This window comes from Callospermophilus lateralis, chromosome 12 (assembly GCF_048772815.1).
Source record: "Callospermophilus lateralis isolate mCalLat2 chromosome 12, mCalLat2.hap1, whole genome shotgun sequence".
Lineage (NCBI taxonomy): Eukaryota > Metazoa > Chordata > Mammalia > Rodentia > Sciuridae > Callospermophilus > Callospermophilus lateralis.
This window is the reverse complement of record NC_135316.1, coordinates 70425627-70447783: the sequence shown is the minus strand read 5'-3', so window position 1 is coordinate 70447783 and position 22157 is coordinate 70425627.

Here is a 22157-nt window from a genome sequence, read left to right as displayed (position 1 = left end):
TTAATCCTTCCAGAAGGAAGGGCTGGGTGCAGTGGTGCCTGCCTATAATCCCAGCAGCTTGGGAGGCCGAGGCAGGAGGATTATGTGTTCAAAGCCAGCCTCAGCAACTCAGTAAGGCTCTGAGCAACTCAGGAGACCTTGTCTCTAAATAAAATATAAAAAAGAGGTGGGGATGTGGCTCAGTGGTTAAGTGTCCCTGGTTCAATCCCGTATACCAAAGGGGGGGGGGGGAGAAGAAAGAAGTAGTTGAGTTCATTAGTTCTTGCTCTGAATGCTCATGGCATTTTATTTTCACTCTTTTGTGTGACTGTTGTCACCATTTACTTTGATTTCTAGTACATATACATGTATTTTTTTTTCAGAATTATAAATCTAGAGCAAAAGTTGCCTGAATATTTTATCTTTAATTCACACTCAGCCTCTAGTCCAATGACTTGTGCATTGGAAGGACTCGATAAATATCTGCTGATGGCTATATAGATGGCAGCCCCAGTGAGCAATTTTAGAACTAACTGGTGCCAGATTGACAGCCTCTCTCTCTCTCTCTCTCTCTCTCTCTCACACACACACACACACACACCCTGAGAGCAGTCCTGACGTGTATCTTTCATCAAGCCCAGGGTCCAGGCCAGGCTGACTCACTGCAACGCCAGGACCTGAACTTGTAAGGCATCTTGAAGAAGAGCACCAGGCAGACAAGACCAGACTCCACAGAGGGTTGGGAGAGCCATCTCCTCACCTCCAGAGTTTTCTAGATGTAGGAATGATGATACTACTTCCCCCTGTGCTGCAGGGGGTATTGGGATGAGGCCCATTTGGCTGTAGTATACAAGGTCCATTCAGCCAGGATTGTCACATCAGGGCTTGTCCTGAGGGGTCACACGGAGCCGTAATTGGGCAAAGCGCATTCGGACTCACCCGGAGGCGTACTGGACTCTGCAGCCTGCGGTGGAGCTGATGCTGCATTCTGGAGCTCCATTGCGCTCGGGTGTGGCCACCCACCTCACATCTGGTTCTTTCCACCACGTCACCAGCAGGAGCCTTCCCCCACCAAGGGTCTCCCCAACCTGCCTTCACTAGAGGATCTTCCAGTCATTGCTCTTGCTCCAGGTGGGTAAATGTGTTGGTTTCTATCTTTCTTAGTTTCAGTTTCTGAGCAAAGGAATTAGACCAAGGCAGCCCACCTCTATAGACCAGATGGCTGTAGTCAGCATCTTCCTTTGGTCCAGTCAGCAGAGGCCAAGAAGCAAGGATACCTGGGAAGCCACTGGTCAGGTTGGCACCACTATAGCCATATTAGACAGTTATCACCGTGACCTTGCAGTGGGATAAGGAGGGAGGAGGGCATTCTGCCCCCCAGTCATAGCAACAAGAGAAACCTAGTGACCAAAAGACATGGCAGCTAATTTCCCCAGATGTCCAGGCTCAGACTCACTGCAGATGAGAGGAAATAGAGGAAAATAAAATAACTGCAAGGGATCCTAGAATTGTTGGTGCTTTTGTCTGAATATTTGTATCTCTCCAAAATTTCTAAGTTGAAATCTTATCCTTAATGTGATGGTATTAAAAGGTCGGACCTTTGGGAATAATTAGGTCACAAGGATATAACCCTTGCTAATGGGGTTAGTACCTAAGAAAAGGAACTTGAAGGTGCCTGTTAGTCCTTCTCTCCATGTGAGGACACAAAGAATATGCCTTCTCCAAGGACAGACCCTCACCAGACACTGAATCTGCTGGTTTCCAGCCTCCAGATCTATGAGCAATGCATTTCTGGTGTTTATCAATTACCCAGTGTATGGTATTTTGTTATAGCAGCCCCAACAGACCAGGACAAGAGGGAAATAAAAACTGACAAAATGCACACCTGTGATTCCAGCGGTTCAGAAGGCTGAGGCTGGAGGACCAAGAGTTCAAAGTTAGCCTCAGCAAAAAGCAAGGCACTAAGCAACTCAGTGAGACCCTGTCTCTAAATAAAATACAAAATAGGGCTAAGGATGTGGCTCAGTGGTTGAGTGCCCCTGAGCTCAATCCCTGGTACAAAAAAAAAAAAAAAAAAAAAAAAAAAAAAAACAACAAGTGAAAATATACAAAAGTGACCGAGACAGAGAGATTTAGTCACTGAATTAGCAGCTAAAATCACAGGATAGTCTTCTGAACTGAGTGATAACTTCAATGCCTCATCAGAACCTCCAAGAGAATTCATTGGCTGTACCTTTATTTTAGACTTGTATTCTATCCTGGATCCTTGTTTTTAGAATATTTGAGGTTTGGCCTTAAACACTTAAAAAAAAAATCTCAGTACGACGTTGCCTGATTCACGCCTGAGGCACAGCAGTTTGTAATGTCCCTTGCAAGCATTTGTGGCTAATGCTTGTTCCATTTTTACCTAAGAAGCTCTCTGTTCTTGGCATCTCTCTCTACTTGATCATCACAGATGGAGAGCCATGATTAGCCGTTCAGTCTGGTGACCACAGGCACTAGTTTCATTTCTTTTAGCAGAGTCAAGCCACTGCTCTCATGTATCTCTGAAAAACAGTGGCTAAGATCTGATTACCAAGTGCTTAGGATCATGGGGGAGCCTCTTGCCCTCCCCCCTCCTGCTTCCCCCATTGCTCCTTTCTCTCTCTCTCCCTTCAGGAATGCTCCGGTTGAAAGGACGAATCCCATAATGATCATAAGAGCCAACATCTATTGAAGGCTTAATCCATGCCCGGCTGGCGTGTAAGCACATTCTGTAATTAGCTCATTTAATCCTCATGACATCCCTACCAAGTGGGCACGAATCGTATCTCTATTTTACAGATGGGGCCTTAGAAGCAGAGAGTAGTTTGGTTACTTCCCCAGGATCACAGTCCAGGTGGGAGGATGTGACCCAGGGGGGCCAGCCCCTGAAGTCCTTGCTGTCTCCACAGGCTCTCCTCTTACCCACTGTGCAGTCCTCAGTCAGGCTGGGAATGCAGTCAGGGTGTGGAGGGAGAAAGCACAGAGACATAAAGACAGTGCATGCACCTGGCAGGGCCAGACTTGACCAAACTTACTAGGTATGTGACATGAAACCAGTTACATAACCCTCTGGGCCTCAGTTTGCTCCTGTGCAAAGAGAGAAGTATAAAAATATATTTATCTCAGAAGATTGTTGGGAGGATTAACTTGTGCCTGGAATACAAAATAGCTCAATTAACTGGAAACAGCCAAGCAAGTATTACCATGGTATTATGTTACCGGTTTCCACCCCAGGGTTACCTGTGTTCCATCACAGAAGGGGCCTGCCTTCTGGGATAGATAGGACACTAGGAAACAATCCATGCTATTATCTTGATGCTTAGGGCTTCCTGAATTTTCCCTTCCAAAGGGATGCATATATCTTGGACGAGAGGGAAAAGATGAAATTTCCAGACTCACCACAAGGTGACAAAAGGTTCTCAGGTTGTGGCATGTCATATTTATTTATTTAATTTGCACCACATTTGATGAGACAGTGGACCCTATTATCCTCGTTTTATAAACAGGAAAACTGAGGCATTTGCTCAACATTGAAACTGGGTAAGGTGGCTCACACCCGTGACCCCAGAAACTTGGGGGGGCTGAGGCAAGAGGATTGCAAATTCAAGGCCAACCTCAGCAACTTAGTGAGACCCTGTCTCAAAAAGGGAGTGGGGCTGGGGAATGTGACTCAGTGGTAGAGCATCCGTGTGTGGGAATTTTGTAGCATTCCTAGTACAAAAAAGAAAATGTTGGAGGTGGGACAAATGTTGATAAAAAGCTGAATTGGAGGGCGTAGCTTAGATGCTGAGTCCCCAGTCATTAGCTATTCCACCTCTCAAATCACTGGGTTGCGACAAAAAGAGCAGGAAGCCACAGGAATGTAGCCTAATAGCCACACTTACTCAGTGGGACCTCAATTTTGTGGACTTTTTCCCCAATGAAGCAGCCTACCATGTCCAGCTCCCGGACCCTGGTGAAGGCAGTGAAGCTCAGCTCTGCTTGCCCACGGACACCCTTCCTCCAAGGTCAACCCACAGCACATAATGGGAAAAAGTCCAAATCGTGGCAGGGGAAAAGAAAAAATATTCTTTGCATGTACTGGAAGATTTAAATTGTGAATCCCACTACAGCACCAAGACAAGAGAAATGTGCAATTATTATGGGATACTTACTCTGTCAGCTGATTGTTAATTTCATACTACTGCTATTTATGTTCTTGGAAAATTTTTCACATTCTGCTCCTCTACCCCATGAGTGGGTATCTTGAGGTGTCTATCACATTCCCCTTATTATTTTCATTTTTATGCCTTAAAGAACATCTCTCCTGGGGCTTGCATTAAGCTGTTCAGCCTCAATTATCACCTCTCTCTGGGCAGCAAAAATGTACACCTGAGCTCCCACCCTCAAATGACATTTGCCACAGGATTTCTCCTCTCTTTAAGCAAGGGCTGGGAATGGCTTCTCTTATTTCTCTTTTCCCAATTCTGTTGATGACAGAGGAGGACAAAATGAGGAATCTCATGTTCTGAGGTCTGGTCACAGTCCTGTGTTCAACATCAGCTGCTATTTAGACAGATAGGAACCATTTAAAATCAACCAACCAATCAACAAAAAAACGTGAACAGTTATTTCCATCCCTGAAATAAGAATTAAACTTTAACAAATTCATGTAGATTTTGTTTTTCTAATAGAAATATGCTTAGAGGTCTTTGCCCTGGGCATTGCAAGCTGGAATAAGTACTGCACATCACACATAACTTTCCAAAGATAGGAGACCCTCAGCCCATGAAGCTTGGGGCTTCACCTGGCCTATCCCAGCCTGGTCCTGCCTGGGAAGGGTTGCAATAACAATGGGCTGGGAGCTTTGCACATTTCCAAAGTAGGGCCTCCCACCCCGGAATATTTGACAAATTCACAACTCAACTGAGAATGAGCACCTACTGCATACCTGGCACTCTAGTGAAGTCATGCAGATAGAACGAATAAAGAGACACTTCTAGGGTTCTAGAGAAGGAGAAAAAAACACATTTCTGTCTCCATTTTCAGAGTGCAAAACCACTAAAGAGATATATTCCTGAGCTTGATTATTGATAAAAAGCTGAATTGGGGGCTGGGGTTGTGGCTCAGCGGTAGAGTGTGAGGCCCTGGGTTCGATCCTCAGCACCACATAAAAATAAATTAATAAAATAAAGTTATTGTGTCCAACTACAACAAAAATATAAATATTAAAAAAAAGAAGCTGAATTGCAAGTCATAGCCTAGATGCTCAGTCTCCTCTTACGTCATGAACCTGCCCAACACATTACCACAAAGCTGGACCACTGTGGCCTTCCAAAAAGGGGCAGGCAGTTTGCTGGGATTATAGGCAGGCTCCACCGAACCTGGCCCATGCTCAATCTCTTATTCCTTGGCTGCAAAAGAGATGGAGAAGGTTGGATTGACATGAACAAGTGAGTGAGGCTGAGAGCAGAGAGGCATGTGCCGGATCCTCCACAGGCAGCCTGGTCTGAAGGAGAGAGAAGAGCAGAACCCAGTCCGCTGGGCAGTATGTCAGAGCTCACAGTGAGATAGCACACTAAGTGCTCTGCAAAGAATCAATCATTAAGGGCAGGTGGGGGGGGGGCTGGAATGCTGTAACACAGGGTCAGGAAAACAGAGATGTCCCTAACAAAAGCATTCCTTCCTCCCTTGGAGGGGGCTGCCCAGTAGGGAGAGAGGACTAGCCCTGCCAAACAATAATAAATTGCTTTACAGAGCAGGTGGTCTCTGGGTGAAGGGAGAAGGAGGAGCAGGTCTGGGCTTCTGGTGTCTGTTGCTCATGAGTGCTCTGCAAAGACTTTTTTTGTTGAATTGACATTGTGAGTCTTTGATGTTAGGAGCCCTGCCTAAGGCAGGCTGGTTTTTCTTTATGCCTGTTTCTTTTACCTGTGGAGACCCCTGTCTGAGTCACCTTCTCGCTTCCCCCAAGTCTCAGTTGTGAGCATTCCCCAGTCATGTTTACACAAAGCCTGGTGCTCTCTGAAGCACGGCTCTCTGTAAATACAGTTTTATTATTAGAAGACGATGAATTTTTAAAATGCCAGTTCTGGCCTTTTCATCACAGAACTTGAGTCTGCATATAATTTCCTCCTTCTTCATCAAACACCTTGCAGGCCTCAGCTGTGTGCTGAGGACACTGCTTCAGGCAGTGGTCAAGGCCATAGGGAGCCAGGCAGGGCCTGAGTGTAGAGCCTGCCCAGCTAGAGTGCTGCAGCCCACCTCCTGGTGAAGGTTCAGGAACATAGTGTGGCTTGTCAAGAGGAGGCAGAAATCTGTATTTTATGCGAAGTCTCCTGAGTTTTAAATATTGTTCTGAAATTAACTTTTTTTTTTAATTGAAAAAAAAAATTACAGAGCCAAACATGGCATGCCTGTGGACTGGATTTGTCCTATTTTATCTACCCCTGACAATTGGCTTCCGATCCAAAGCAACTCTGTCCTGGTGTGTTTTAGTAGTTGGATCCTATTGCAGGCAGGTGAACTAAGGTCTCAAGTAAGTCAGCCTGGGTTGCCCAGGGGGCACTGTGCATGGTATTGTACCTACTGTCCTTCAAGTTTTCAGCTTGATACCCAATTTTCCTTGTATGTTCACAGTCAGAGGGCCTGTCGGCCTGTCCTTATTAAAGTTTATGTGTGATTAGCATTGATCCCTGTTCGAATAGGGAGGTTGTTGGGTGAGGTACTCAGAGCTAAGTGTGTGCTGTTGGATGGTGCCTGGTTCAAATTCTGAGCTGACTGTGGATTGGGACGAATCTCATAACCTTCCTGGACCTCACCTGTAGAGGAAGGATGATCCAATCCCTGTTTCAAAGGATAACTGCAAGAGATACTGTAGGTAAAACTCCAAGCTTCTTCCCCGGTACAGAGTCAGAACCTAGAGAAATGTTTCCCTCTCCTCAGTGCCTCCCCCCAGCAACAGGCAACCTCAGGGAGTGTGGAAGCCAGATGGGCAACTCCTGGGGAGGGAAAAGCAAGAGGCCAGACCAGCCAGCACTTTGGACATGGCCTTAATCCTCAGAGGTTGCTGATCTAACTGGAAAACAATTTCCCACATGCCTAACTGGCCTCTTTTCCTGATGGGATACAATAACACTTACCTTCTAATGGGGGAAAGAGATCTGTCCCCTTTAGGGACAACGCATGGGGCATGGAGCCTTGTGCAATTACCCCAGGATCACATAGGAGTGGACAGCAACTCCTCCTTCTGAAAGGAGACTATTCCCCTCCTGCTCCTGGACTTGCGCAGAGCAGATGTGGCCCTCTTCAGGGCTTCTCTTGTTCTACTACAGTTTTCAGTTGTTTAGGGACAGGTCTCTTTCCCCCATGGGAAAAAAAGCCAGAAGAGAGTGGGAGTGGGGGACCGGCGCTGGTCTGCCTCTCATTCATCCTTGTGTCTCTCTGCTGTGCCCTCAACATGCCTGTGACTACAGAGTCAGAATATTTAAATATATATATATATATATATATATATATATATATATATATGTGTGTGTGTGTGTGTGTGTGTGTGTGTGTGTGTGTGTGTGTGTATAATTTAAGAGAAAAAAGGGGGAAATCCTATTAAAGGTGAGGCCACAATGTATTCACACCACGGGGCCTAAGTTCTCTACTATTCCCACTCTAGCTCTTACCTGTTGGTCCTTTCCATGCGCTATTCTACTTGGACATTCTCAGCAGTGTGAGCTACTGTCCCTGTCCCTAGACTGGTGTCTGTCTCCCTCTAAATATTATAGATTCTTTGGGTGCTGTACAACTTGAGAAACTTAGGAAATAGGGACCGTGTGGAAAAAGAACTGGGTTTTTTTTTTTTTTTTTACATTTTTAAATTTATTTAGGTAAAATTTAAAAATGTAAAAATGACTATTTTAAAGTGCACAATCGGTGTCCCTTTAGCACATCCTGTTGTTGGGCCACCACCACCTCTGCCTAGTTCCAAAATGTTTTCAGCACCTTTACCTGCTAATCTAATCACTTGCTAGGTCCCCCGCTTCCTGACTCTGTATTCTGACTCCAGGGATTTCCTATGCTGGATATTTCACATAAGTGGAATCCTACAGCCTGTGACTTTTTGTGAATGGCCTTTTCTAAGTACATCCACGTCGAGGCATGTATCAGGATTTTACCCCCCTTTATGGCTGAGTGGCATTCTACGGCATGCACGTGCCACACCTTGTTTATTTATTCATCTGTGACGGACACTTGGGTTGTTTTCATCTTTTGTCTCGTAAATAAAACCACTGTGGACATTTCTGGGGAACTGAGTCTCGTGCTAGTATATTCTCAGGGCAAGTAGTCCTGCAATCAATATTAACTAAATTGTTGTTGAATGTTAAAAAAAAGTAATGTGAAAAAATATACTTTTGTAATAGATTTGAAGTTGAAAGCTTAAAAGTTTCTGTTACTTCATCTCCAAATCCAAGGAAAATTACTCCTAAGGTTCTACGTGTAAAAAGCACAAACGCTCTGGGTGCGGACAGCAATGCTAATATGGGTAATAGTAACGAAGAGGAAATTGAGGGTGACATTCCTTGTGGAGCTGGTAGTAGCATTGAACTTCATAGACACGCTGATGAATTCATGATGCTAAGATTGGGTAATTAGACATGCCAGTATTTCAGATATTCCTCAGTTTCTGCAGAAATCCAGAAAAAGGGAACAAAAGGTCTATCACCGGAAAAGTACGTCGCCCTTCTCCTATTCTTGCCCCAAGGAGCACTGGGACGGCGGCCCATAGAGCTGTCGCGTGTGGGATGCTGGAGCCACAGACAGACTGCCATGGAATGGTGGTGTCACGCTGGCTCTTTGGAGGGAGGCAGTGAGCCAACCTGGAGCACCAGCGATCACATTCATTCTTTCATTCATATATTTACTTATTCACTTGTCAAACATTTATGGGCTAATGACTTCATGCCAGGCGCCGGGCGGCAGGAGGCAAACTAAGAGACACTCGGGGGAGGTGTGATTTTTTTTGTCTCAAAGATTAATTGGGAATTTCGCAGGATGGGAGGAGGGAGGGGGTAGGCAAAGAACTGAAAATCAAACTGGAGGAAGATGGAAAGGTAGAACACAGGGACAAGATGATTATTTAACTTGTCCTCAGGTAACACCATTCCCGATTTTAAAATAGCCATGACTCTCTAGAGCTGGACACATTGGAAGAAAATGATTTTGAAATAAAATATCTTTTGCACTCAAAATGTATCAAGTCGTTATCTGACAATGTTTGAAAAGGAGTTGAGATGCTTTACGATTAATCTCTCTTATTCTCAACCCCAAAGAAAGCCCCACTAATTTGAGGACGTAGCCGACACTTGGCCCTTGTCATTGCCAAGTGCAGAGCTTCCTCTAGCCCCCACCTGTAGCTCTGTCCCAAGGGCATTTTTAGGTGGTTCAGCTCAGTGTCCTGTCCAGGCTGGAAACTTGGGAGTGACTCCAGCACCCTTCAGCCATTGACAGAAAACAAATGCCCAACTTGCTCAGACAGGGCGACTCTGAGATGCATTCTGTACTTACTGGCTCTGGGGGACCCAGAGGGATGAGCCCAATTGCCCACGTGGGTACCTTGCTCATGGCCCTCTCTGTCCTAGCTGTCTTTTATATTCTTGATCATTTTCTGTTACGGTTTGGATCTCAAAGGCTCACGTGCTAAAGGCTTGGTCCCCAGCGCAGCAATGTTCAGAGGTGGTACATTTGGAAAGATCAGTGTATTAACCCATAGTGGGATTAATAATTTGAATGGAAGCTGTAGTTAAAGGGGGATGGGTTCTTGGGGGCCTGCCCTTGGGGACTCTATCTTGTCCCTGACCCCTTCCTCCCCCTCTTTCTCTCTCTCCTTCCTTAGTTGCCATGAGCCAACAGCTTCCTCTGTCATAGACTCCCACCACCATGATGTTCTGCCTCACCTGGGGCCCAAAACAATCAAGCCAGCTGACCATGGACGGAAACCTCTGAAACCATGAGCCAACCATAAATCTTTCCTCATATAAGATGTTTTCCTCAGGTATTTTTGTCACACTGAAGAAAATCTAACACTTTCCTCAATGACCTCCCGGTGTTTCTGCGGATCACCTCACAAAGAAACGATTTGCATTTAAGTCTTTGTCTCAGGGCCTGTCTCAGGAGGTATCCAAATGTTGGGGTTTGATTTGTGTCTCCCCAAAATGATAGGACAGAGTCCTAACCTCCCTTTCTCCCCACATGTGCCTATGACCTGATTTAGAAATAGGATCTTTACGATGTAATCAAGTTAGAATGAGGTCGTCCTGGCTTAGGGTAGCCCCTAACCCAATAGGACTGGTGTCCTTGTGAGAAGAGGAGACACACAGACACAACCAGGGAGAAGACCACGTGACGAGGAGGCAGGGACCAGACCCTACACCAGCAAGGCGAAGACTGTCATAGACGCCAGGAGTCACTGGAAGCGAGGAGAGACAGATGGACGGGACCCTCGGTCAGAGCCTCCAGAAGGGACCAATCCTGGTGACCCTGGCTTTTGGACTTCTGGACCTGGGGACTGTAAGAGAACCCATTTTTGTTCTGTTAAGTCATCGAGTGTGTGGCTCTTTGTCAGGGCTGCCCGCAGAAACGAATGCACCAGCCTTAGACTGAATTTCCAAGAGGTTGGGGGTCTGTGACCATGAGCTTCCCGAGCTTCTTAGTGAAGGAATCCACATGATTCCTGCTCTGCCAGACTGTGATGACCAGAGAGATCAGGCAGAAGGGAGGGACAAAGGAGGCGAGTGGACTTTTCAGGAATTTTCCTGTGGATATGACCAATGAAGATAACAATGGGACCAGATCTTCCAGATAGGACAAGAAAAGACCAATCCTGTTGGGACATTTACAGATCTTTTCTACACACATTCACAAAAGCCTGCGTGCACACGTAACTAGGCTTGGACATCTTTTAAAGGTACGTTGCTTGTCATCTTGCTGGCACAGGATTGACTTGCGGGAGTGGATCTAACTTTAAAACTTGCTTATGTCAAATTTTACATAGCAAAACTCTCGGCCTTCTACTTCCATTCCATTCCTGAGGAAAACAAAACAAAACAAAATCCCACACACAATCATTGAATGCTCTTAAAAATGATCTCAAAACCAGATTCCAGTTTTCAAACCTTCAAATGTCTCTGTCACATTTTATTTGCCTTTATTGAGGCAGTTCCCTGGTCGATAACTTGCATGCTAGTTTGTTTCTATAAAAAGTAAGTCTACGTTTCAATGTCTGACCTTGAGCCTGGAAGACAGAGGAAAGACAGAAGAAAATAAGCACAACCTGATGAAGACACGGCACACCCTCTCCTGAGCTGGGGGAGAAGCTTCTCGCGTCCTCAGGACCTTCCCGGCTTCCTCCTGGATCCTCAGGATAGGGACCCAGAGCAACACCCAGTGTGGGCCTGTGGCTGAAAGTGGCCACACAACATGAGAGTCTCTTTTAAGGATCTGATCCTGCCATTCTGCAGACAGGGGTTGCCATGGTAACTCCCCAGGGAAGCATTTTCAACTCGACTGAGACATTCCAATACTTGGAGATGGTTGGTTAAGAAAATCTGTCTTGACAAATAGTTGGCATTTTAATTTAAGGCAGAATCAGAAACTCTGCCTACAGCTCTGAGTGACTGTGTGAGCAGGAGAATGCGAGTGATCAAATTAATCCGTAATGTCTGTAATTAGACTCCCAAGGCAGAAAGGCAGGGGCCAAGGCGGAGAGCCTTTCGCGGGAGTTCTCTCTTTAAGAACGCAGAGTGGCCACCCGCCTCTAAGCACTGTTAGGGGCAGAGTTGATGTTGACTCCTCCTGGACAGGGAGACTGCTCTCTCTTCCTCACCCATTTACCCTCCCATCACCCTCCTAGACCCTCCCCATTTTTCCAAGTCCCCCTTCTCTCAGGCGATGTACTATATAGGATTCTGCATTCACCTGAACATGGAGTTGGGTCCCAGCCGTGGGCCCCGGTTACCCTGACTGGGCCACAGTTTCCTCATCTGTTACATAGAGATAAACCACCATGGGGAGGATACTTGTAAACAGTAAATGAGCGACATCTATAAATTGCTTAGAACTGGTGTGGTAGCACAGTGCTGCCCCGTTCATAGCTTTGCAGTCTTTGTGTAAAGAAGAGTGACTGTGAACTACAGAAAAAATACTACCTACGCATCTGTGGGTATTGGCTAAAATAAAAGAGTTTTATAGTAATTACTTTTTAAGTTTATTTTATTGGTTCTTCTTAGTTATTTATGGCAGTAGAATCTATTTTTGATAAAATTATACAAGCGTAGGATAGATCTTATTCTAGTAAGGACCCCATTCTTCTGAGTGGGCATGATGATGGGGTTCACTTAGGTATTTTCATATGTGTACACAGGAAAATTATGTTAAATTATTCTACTGTCTTTCCTATTCCTAACCCCATCCCTTCTTTTCATTCCCCTTTGTCTAATCTACTGAACTTCTCTTCTTCCCCTCCCCTCTTCCACATATCAGCAAAAATATTCAACCTTTGGTTTTTAGGGACTGGTTTATTTCACTTAGCATGATGCTCTCCAGATTCATCCATTCACTTGCAAATGTCATAAGATCATTCTTCTTTGTGCTGAATAATATTCCATGTGTGTATATGTGTGTGTATGTGTTGTAACTTGTGAAGATTGATACAGCAGGAGTGGGAGCCCTTTATTGTAAAACAGTAGGGGTATATATACATAACTGAATACACAGCTTAACTTAATTAACATAAACTAGATACAGCAGTCAACCAATAAGGGATCCTCATCATCTTAATGATTACACACAGCTTAACTTAATTGACATAATCTAGACACAGCAGTCAGTCATTAAGGAATCTCTATCATCTTAATGGCTCGGCTCGCTGGCATTACTTCTCACACCACGCCCTCTGGCAAAATGCCAGGCGCCATCTTGACTTGTTTACGGACCCCAACAATGTGTAAAACAATTTCTTCATCCATTCATCTGCTGAAGAGCAACTAAGTTGATTTCATAGCTTAGCTATTGTAAATTGTGCTGCTATAAACATTGATGTGGCTGTGTCATTGTAGTAAATAAGTGTAAGTAGTATGCTTATTTAAAATCTTTTGGGTATATGGTGAGGATTGGGATAACTGGGTCAAATGGTGGTTCCATTCCTAGTTCTTTGAGAAAACTTCATGATAGTAATTACTTTGAATGGAGGAGAAACTCCCGAGAGATAAAGGTGCAATATCCTGATAGAACTGGAAGGGCAGAACAGTCCTATCAATTAGCCAACAAGATCTTGCTATGACCCTTTGTGTGACTCCAGACTTTGGGTATGATAGGATGAAGTAAAAGTCTCACAAATAGCACAATAAGATGTGCCTAGTGCTGATGAACTGTACACACAAAAAATGGTCAAAATGGTAAATTTTACGTATTATGTATTTTACCATAACTTTTTGAGAACATGTCAAGATGTTTCCTGAAGATTTAATGTCCGATGAAATAGTAGTAGCAGTCATAGAAATACAGAATGCAATTAATGCATCAAAGTAAGAACAACATCCACTTAATTTCTTTGTTGATAACAATAGCAACATGCTTAATCCAAACTCTGCAAAGAAATAATGATGCTGCAAATTTTGGAAAGCCAATGAGGGAATGAAAAGTCATTAAATCCCACAGATCACAAACTCCTCTTCAAATTCCCTTGAACTAGAATCTTATGCACACACAGCACTGCTAAGGCTTCAGGCTACCTTTAAAACAGAGACATTTGGTTTTTGCTCTGAATGTCTCTGTATTTTACCCCTCAAGGTAAATTAATCTCCATGGAGTTGCAAAGTCATTAGACCACTGTGTCTCTACTATTGGTTTTTGTCTGGGCCGGAAAATATTCAAGAGCTTGTGGCTTCTCCTGTCACACAGACACCATCTTCCAGAGACATAGCACCACTCTCTTCCCAGGAGGGGTGGCTTCTCCCAGGTGCATGGGCTCTGGTGAGGTGCCAGGAAAATTTTTGTCATAAGAGTGACTTGCACAGTGGCTGTATTAAATTACCACTTAAAATGGCAAGTGCAGTAAATTATATAATGAATCTTTCACTGTAGGGTTTAGGCTTCTGTTTTCTTTAAATTCAAAAATGGAAAAAAAAAATAAGAAAGCAATTTAAACAAGACACTGTTTTCCGAGGCTGTGACATTGCCCTCCCAGATCTGCTTCCAGAGAAACGCTTGTCAATCACATCACAGGAAGGAGCTGAAGGGAGGAAGAAAATTCCAGGGGAGCTCTGACCTAAGGCCTGAGGACAGGTGTCAGCCCTCATGGTGCGGCTCTGTGGTTCTGGAAGTGAATGAGGCCCGGGCACCGTGTGCCAGAGGTGTGAGGCCACTCATCCCTGAATAAGGGGGCACTAAATGTTGACCCTGCAGGGCGAGAATTAGCCTGTTCCTATCACCTGGCTCCCTTTAAAGGAGGAGGGGTAGTACTTCTGAAGCTCCTTATGCATGACAAGTGCCATGCGCCTTATCTTTCTGAGTCCTCCCACCGACCTTGAGCCACGGACACAGTTTGACTATCTCCTGCAAGTCGAGATGGCTCAGAGTGCATGAATGAAGTCCACCCAGATGGTCAACCAGAGGACACTAGAACTCCAGAGCCTTCCTATTTCTATCCCACCTTCAAGAAGGGACCTCAGCACCACCTGTTAGGGTGGAATCCAGGGACCTGGGGAGCAGCCATGAAATCTAATGCTACCAAACCAACCAATCAACTAGAAGGTTGAGTCCTGGGCAGGGGCAGGGGTGGGGGGTTGCTCTAGGATGAGGCTTATGGCCAATGCTGAGCTGCCAGCTGCAGGGCACCGAGTATCCAGGAGGAGGGCAGCATTGGTGCAGATCTTGAGAAATGTTCCTCCTGCAGAGATCTGGGACAAGCCAAAAATGGAAGGGCTTTGAGTGTCTGTGGTTTGGTATTGATAAAAGGCTGCAGGCTTTGCACTTTCTGTTTCCTGAAGTTATATTTTTTGTCTTTTGAACACATCCACTTATGGGAGGGGGCACTACAGTGGGCCACAATATATATATATAGCTGCCTCCCCGTAGTGATCCCCACCAAGCTCTGCCTCCTTGTAGCTGTGTGATTTAGGGCAAATTACTTTCCATCTCTGTGTTAAGTCTCCTCTGGTGTAAGATGGCCATAAAATAATACATACCTCATATGGTAATTGTGAAAGATACATGAGAAAGAAAGTTACTTAACTCTTGGCAGAATGTTACACATATATTTAAAAAAAAAAAACAGCTGCTATTATCACTATTAGGAATGGATAAAAGCACTTTGCTTTTTCAATATACCTTGGCAAACAGCTCTGGCTAGAAGCAAAACTAGGAAGTAAATGAAATTAGTTTTTAGTTTCCTTCCACTCCTAATCCTTATCCCCAAGCTCCAAAAACCAATGATTCTTTTACAAACTCATTTGATGGCAAAACCTGACGTGAAATCAAGGGAGGCTAATGACAGACTTCATCTTACATGGCGTGTTGCTGCTGCAGGCTTCACGTATTTGCACTGGGGGCAGGGGTAGGCCATGAGACCCAGCTGTTGGGACCAACACAGTTGAGAAGTTGTTGTGAAGGTATTTTTAAGATGTGGCTAACATCTGCAATCTGCCTGAAAGGTAAGTGGAGGAGACCCCTCCATGCTCTGGGAGGTCTCTACGTGGCTTTGCTAAGACTGTCACACAAAATACTCCAGACAGGGAGGTTTAACCAGCAGAAATCTATTTCTCACCGTTCTGGAGGCTGGAAGTCCAAGGCCAGATTTTCAACAGAGTTGATTTTTGAGTCCTCTTTCTTCAACGTGTAGGTGGCTGTCCTCTCTCCATCCTCCTGCATCCTTCCTCTGGTGTCTCCAGTCCTACAGGGTGAGTCTCTGTCCTTATGCTCTCGTTTAACCTTGATTAACTCTTTAAGGGACCCATCTCCAAACACAGTCACCTCAGGGTTAGGGTTGCCACCTAGGAATTTTGAGAAGATGCAATTCAGTCCATAATAGTCTCACCCAGTTGAAGACTTTATAAGCAAAAGCGGGTTTTCTGGAGAAGGAATTCTGCCCCAGACTGTGACACAGAAATCCTGCCCGAGTGTCCAGCCTGCCCCATAAACTTGCCAGCTTCAGGTTTGGCCATCCAATGGGAGTCCATTCTTTAAGTCAGATCTTCATATGTGTACAGATGTGGGATAAAATGGGTATGCGGGGCGGGGAGAGACTGGTTATATAGTTGGATTTTCTCCAGAGAACTTTGGTGGAGGCACAATGTATTGGCAGTTACCTCAGTTTCCCCCAAGAACCCTATGACAGGAGAGGGGGACATTCATAGGCCCTTATTTTCAGTTAAGATTTGGTACATCAGAGTGGCTCTGTGACTCTCAGGGACTACAAAGCTAGATGAATTACTGCCATGAGCCTCTCACTTGGGGCTCTGCAGGGCTGTGTGCTGCCCAGCAGCTGAAGACCCAGGACCTGAAGGGTCAGGGTTCAGTCCTGGAGTAGATTGGCTCAAAGAGAAAGTGATGGGAAGGTGGGGGCCCTGCAAGTAGCACCTTGAACATAAGCCCTGTCCCAAGGGACCTTGCCTTTGAAAGTGAGCCCCGATTGAGTAAAGAGAAACTAATTTTATTTCCCTAGATAACACGTTTTCCCCATCTTTGCTGATCGGTGCTTCCTTTCACTTTGTGTTGTCCATTGGCCTTACAAATGATCTCGGTTGTGACTGTGAGCTACTAATTAAGTCTGTTAACCACGACGAGTTCTCTGCCTCCAGCAGTGCTGCAGAAATCAAGGATCTTGCTGGTAAGTGGCTAATCTGCCTGAATATGTTTATTACTGCATGGGTTGTTAGGCTTTTAGAACATTCCAAGAATACTCTTCTTCACCATGGGTTTCTTCATGGTCAGGAGAGTGTCTCACACCAGAAGAAAACCTCCTTCTATGTTAGACATATGGAAATAAGCACTCACAGACTTAGAACGGATAAATACATTTGCATGTTTGTATCAGTGAGGACTGGTTAAGTTATGCCACAGTAACAAGCAGCTCTCCAAACTTGGTAGCTGAAATCTTTTTAGCTGTGCTGGAGTTTGAACCCAGGGCCTCATGCATGCTAGGTGAGAGCTCTACCACTGACTCCCAGTCCTCAAAAGTCTCTTATATTCCATACTTATAGGACTCTCTTCTAGGTCATCCTCATTTCGGGACCCAGGATGACAAAACAGTAACTCTCCATGCTTCTCTCACTATTGTGGCAGAGGGAAAAGAGCATCCTGGGGTCACTGAGATGAGAAATTGAATGCTCAGCCCCTCAGTGAAGCACAGTCCTACCTTTTCAACTCATTGGCCAGAACAGGCCTCATGGTCCCACCCAATCCCACAGAGGCCAAGAAATAGATTCTTTCTGAGAAAGCCATGAGTGTGAAGCTTTGATAACTATAATGACACTGTGTTATCCTTCGTAATTTTCGCATCTCCCTCTCAAACCAGACTGCAAACTCTTCAAGACAAAAAGCTGTGTGTTATTCCCTTATCCTCATGCCTACCAATCTTCCATAATTCCCAAAGGTGGTAGGAAAATGGTTGAAGACAGGCTGGAGGTGTGGCTCAGTGGTAGGGTGTCTGCTTGACATGAACAAGGCCCTGGGTTCTATCCCCAGCACTGTAAAAGGAAAGAAGGAAGGAAGGAAGGAAGGAAGGAAGGAAGGAAGGAAGGAAGGAAGGAAGGAAGGAAGGAAGGAAGGAAGGAAGGAAATGGTTGATGAATGAGTAAATGTCCTTTTCTCTGGTTTCTTGGGTTTTATTTCAAATGAAGGGGATAGTTCCCTGGCCACAGGGAACTTAGATCTTGTCGGAGAAATTTATAGGGGAGGCTATTTAACGTAGAACCCCAAAGAGCTCCTGCAGAGGTACAAATGGCAAACCTTGTGGTCCAGTCACTCAAGGCATGATTTTGTCAACTGCATCTCTCAGGTCTGCCAAGTGTGGATCAGAAATTCCTGTTTTACTAACAGTTCTCTCTGGTGGGCCAGTTCAAGTGGCTGAAATGTCACCATTCGAGAACCACTTGGTGGAGTCAAGGAGTGACCCCTTTTAATGCTCAGCTTCCTGTGGGAGGATTAGAACTTTCAGAGGAGGAGGGTTGATCAAGTCCTCTCCACTAGACTGCTCCTGGGTCAAGAGTGAGAGATTGGAAATCTGTGCAAAGCCCATGAATGGGAAGAGATGTCCAAGCTCAGTCAGGGGTGGAAGAACTCAAGTGAGGGGCAGGCTGTGAAGTGTGAGCATCTGACATGAGCTAGGGATCAGGTGGACGCATGAGCCTCCTAGGAGGGAGCCCTTAGAGGAACTGTGCCTCCCTCACTGTGGTGTCCAGGGCAGCAGCAGGTCAAGGCCACGCCCCAATAAGGCAGAGGACCACAGCCTGCAGGTGCCAGGGCACCAGGAAGAAGGCCCAAGGGAGGCTTTGGAGATAGAGGGGTCTGGTCAGATTCCAGTTCTAGCACATTCCTGGCGACCCGACTTCGGGTGTGTTCTTAATTTCATCTTCCAACGAACAGGTTAATACCTCCTCTCTGAGGCTGGTGTGGAGACTGAGACGGTGTGTAGGAAGCTCATGGCAGGCGACATGTACTCCAAAAATGGAAGCAGCTTTTATTTTTTTCCTGCTCCATCTCCCTCCTTGCCCAGCCCCTCTCACACACACAGAAGCACACACAGACACACAAAGGCAAGGAGAAGATTCTGTTGTCGAGATGTACCATTCTTTCTTAGGAGATTTTAGGGATTAGTGTTTTGGTCTATCCCCAGCACTGAAAGGAAGGAAGGAAAAAAATGGTTGATGAATGAATAAATGTCCTTTTCTCTGGTTTCTTGGGTTTTATTTCAAATGGAGGGGATAGTTCCTTAGCCACAGTAGCCAATATTATTCTAAAATAATAGAATAATAAAACTTAGGTTTCCAACTTCTCAATTCCAGCATTTTTCTTTCAACTTTTTTGACCACAACCACAGTCAGAAATACATTTTAACAAAACCACGTGTGGGCTGCTGCAGGGGCAAGCCCTCGGCTCCGCCTCATCAGGCTGAAAATACGGGACCCACAAACCAACATCTCTCTCCTATATATCCAGAGGGTCTCATCCAAAGGCATACCAAGAAAACCAAGGAAACCAAGAAGAAGGTTATAAACGCTCAATCTAGAATGAAGTTTGTGTCCATCAGCCATGGGACAGTGTGTAAATCAAGATGCAGTTCCAGCCAGGTGTGGTGGCGCACACCTGTGATCCCGGTGGCTCAGGAGGCTGAGGTAGGAGGATCAAGAGTTCAAAGACAGCCCCAGCAACTTAGTGAGGCTCTAAGCAACTGAGTGAGACTCCTCTCTAAATAAAATACAAACTAGGGCTGGGGATGTGGCTCAGTGGCTAAGCACTCCCGGATTTAATCCCTGGTACAAGAAAGAAAGAAAGAGAGAGAGAGGGAGGGAGGGAGGGAGGGGGAGAGAGAGAGAGAGAGAGAGAGAGAAAGATGCAGTTCCAGAAAGGGTCACTGTATTGTGGTGACACAAATAACCACAGCTGAACACATCAGGGGACAAATCTCACACACACCATGACCACAGGAAGAGGCACATCTCAGATGGAGTTACAGAGAGCTCGAAGACAGGACAAACTAAACATCCGTCCTGATATGTACATGGGGGAGGGGCGTAAAATGATAAAGAGAAAGCAGAGGATGATTATTATCAAGATCAGGACTGTGTTGCCTCTGGAGGGAGAGAGAGAGGGAGGGGAAAAAGGTGAGGAGGTGACTTCGGGGTGACAGGCTCTGTTTTGGTTCTCCCCTCGAGTGGTGGAAATTCAGGTTTCTGTTTTATTGGTCTCGAAAATATATAAACCGTATATCTGTAGCTGGGAGTTTAATATATTTCACAATAAAAGTAAAGGTTAAAAAATAAACAAATACATTTTATGTCTCACCTCAATACACACGTTCATATTTCGGTGCATGTGTACACCATAGAATAAAAACGCCACAGAGCGACTGACCTTTATTACATGAAGCGCAGTTATGTTTTTATTCTATTCTATTTGGTTCAATTCCATATATATTTTTTTAATACCCGTTGTAAACTGATTTTAGAACCCACTAATGGATTACAACGGATAGTTTAAAGAACAACTGCATCCCACTAATGAAAAATACCAACGTTCCCCTTTGCCTGGATCAGAAAAGCTATTCCAAGTATTTGGCAAAGCCCAGCTTGGCACTGAGGACCCCGGTGATCTCAGGAGGGATTACCTTTGTATTGGCCATTTGCATTTCAACAGCTGAGCTTCTCCTCTGGGAAGCCCAGTCAATGAGAGACTGAGGGAAGTGTGGCAGAACCCCCGGAATCCTCATCCCCTGATTCCAGCAGCTCAGGAAAACAGCAACAACAACAATAATAGACTACCTGCAACAGTTTGGGGCTCTGTTTCTGGGATGAAATAACAGTATTTCCAAGACACAAACCCAAGTGTATCCTTAGGAAATAACTATTTCCAGATGCAGTAAGGAGCGGGAGCTGCAGCAGGGGCTCCAGAGGGTGAAAAGGGCTGATGGCAAAGGAGCTGTCACAGCATCCCACGGAAGAGCCCTGTGTTCAGGGGGCTGTCTGTTGTGGTCAGATTATGTGGAGGGAGCGGCTGGTGGGTGAAAGAGCCACTCACTGGCGGGATAACAGCGGCTGTAGAATCCATAGACAGCTCTCCCTTTAGTGTCTAAATGACTCACAACCTTCCTCTCCTGTGCTTCAGCGTTAGCAGTGCTTTTAAGATGAGCATGACCCCCGCAGAACAAGCCAACTCCCTCCACTCCGCTCCCCACCAGTCACTCTGTCGATCTGGGGTGACCGAACCAGCTTGGATTGTCTCACGCCTGTCAGGATCCTTGGGGTAGGGCCTGCTGACCTCTGATTTCCTTGCAAAATCCCAGGTTCAGCAAACAGTGACTCCAGAACCCGGACAGGCCAGAGTGGAAGTGAATGCCTGGGGGTGCTCTTTCCAGGGCCCCTAAACCTCTAACCAAACCAAACATGGGCTATTGTTGTAGGCAGCCTCTGCTTTGGGCTGGTCCCCGACTCTTCTCCACAGAATGAGCAGAAGATGGTAGGCTCTGTGCTTCTAAGTACTTGGGGACATATCTATTCTATTCGAGCTTTGGAAAGGTAAGCAGAGGGAGCACCCAGGTGTCATTCTCCAGGGGAGTCCTCACTCATCCAGACTCTGTTCCTGCCCCCATCCTCAAGGAGGCCTAGCACCGAGTGTCATTCTGATAAACACCTGGCTAGCAGATAGGGTCACAACCTTCTGTGTGAGTTGCCACAGGGAGGGAAATCTGCCCGGCTCCAAATGGTTTCTGGAGTGATCTGGGGGCTAATCTAGGGGTGGGGTGGGTGGGACAAAGGCAGGAATGAGAAGAAATGAGAAAGAAGAAATGACAGAACTCTCCATTTACCAGATTCCCTTCATGATCAACTGAACATTTCTAGCCAGAATAATAAGACTTAGGTTTCCGACTATTCAATTTCAGCATTCCTCTTTCTTTTTTTTTTTTTAAAGAATTTTTTTTAATATTTATTTTTTAGTTTTCGGCGGACACACAACATCTTTGTATGTGGTGCTGAGGATCAAACCTGGGCCGCACGCATGCCAGGCGAGCGCGCTACCGCTTGAGCCACATCCCCAGCCCCCCCTCTTTCTAAGTAGGGAGAGAAATGTCCTGAAGCATCGTGAGTCCTCTGTCACCTCACACGTAGAGAGGACCATCCCCAGGTACTCAGTCCATATATAGACAGGGCCTTCATTTTGCATCAGAGTATATGAGAAATACAGAGAGTTGGGACCTTCTGTCCTCCGGAGGTGGCCACAAGGGAGGGTCCCCTGAGATGATATACGTCCCTGCAGAAAACTGCCTGAGCTTCTGGGCTCGTGCTATGGGGAGGAGGTTGTGAAGTAACAGCCGCGAACGTGTGTGCATGCGTGCAGGTGTGTGCTCCCTTCTATCCATAAATCAGAGAAAGAACAAGTGTCAGAAAGACCCAGAAGGAAAAGAGACCTGTCTG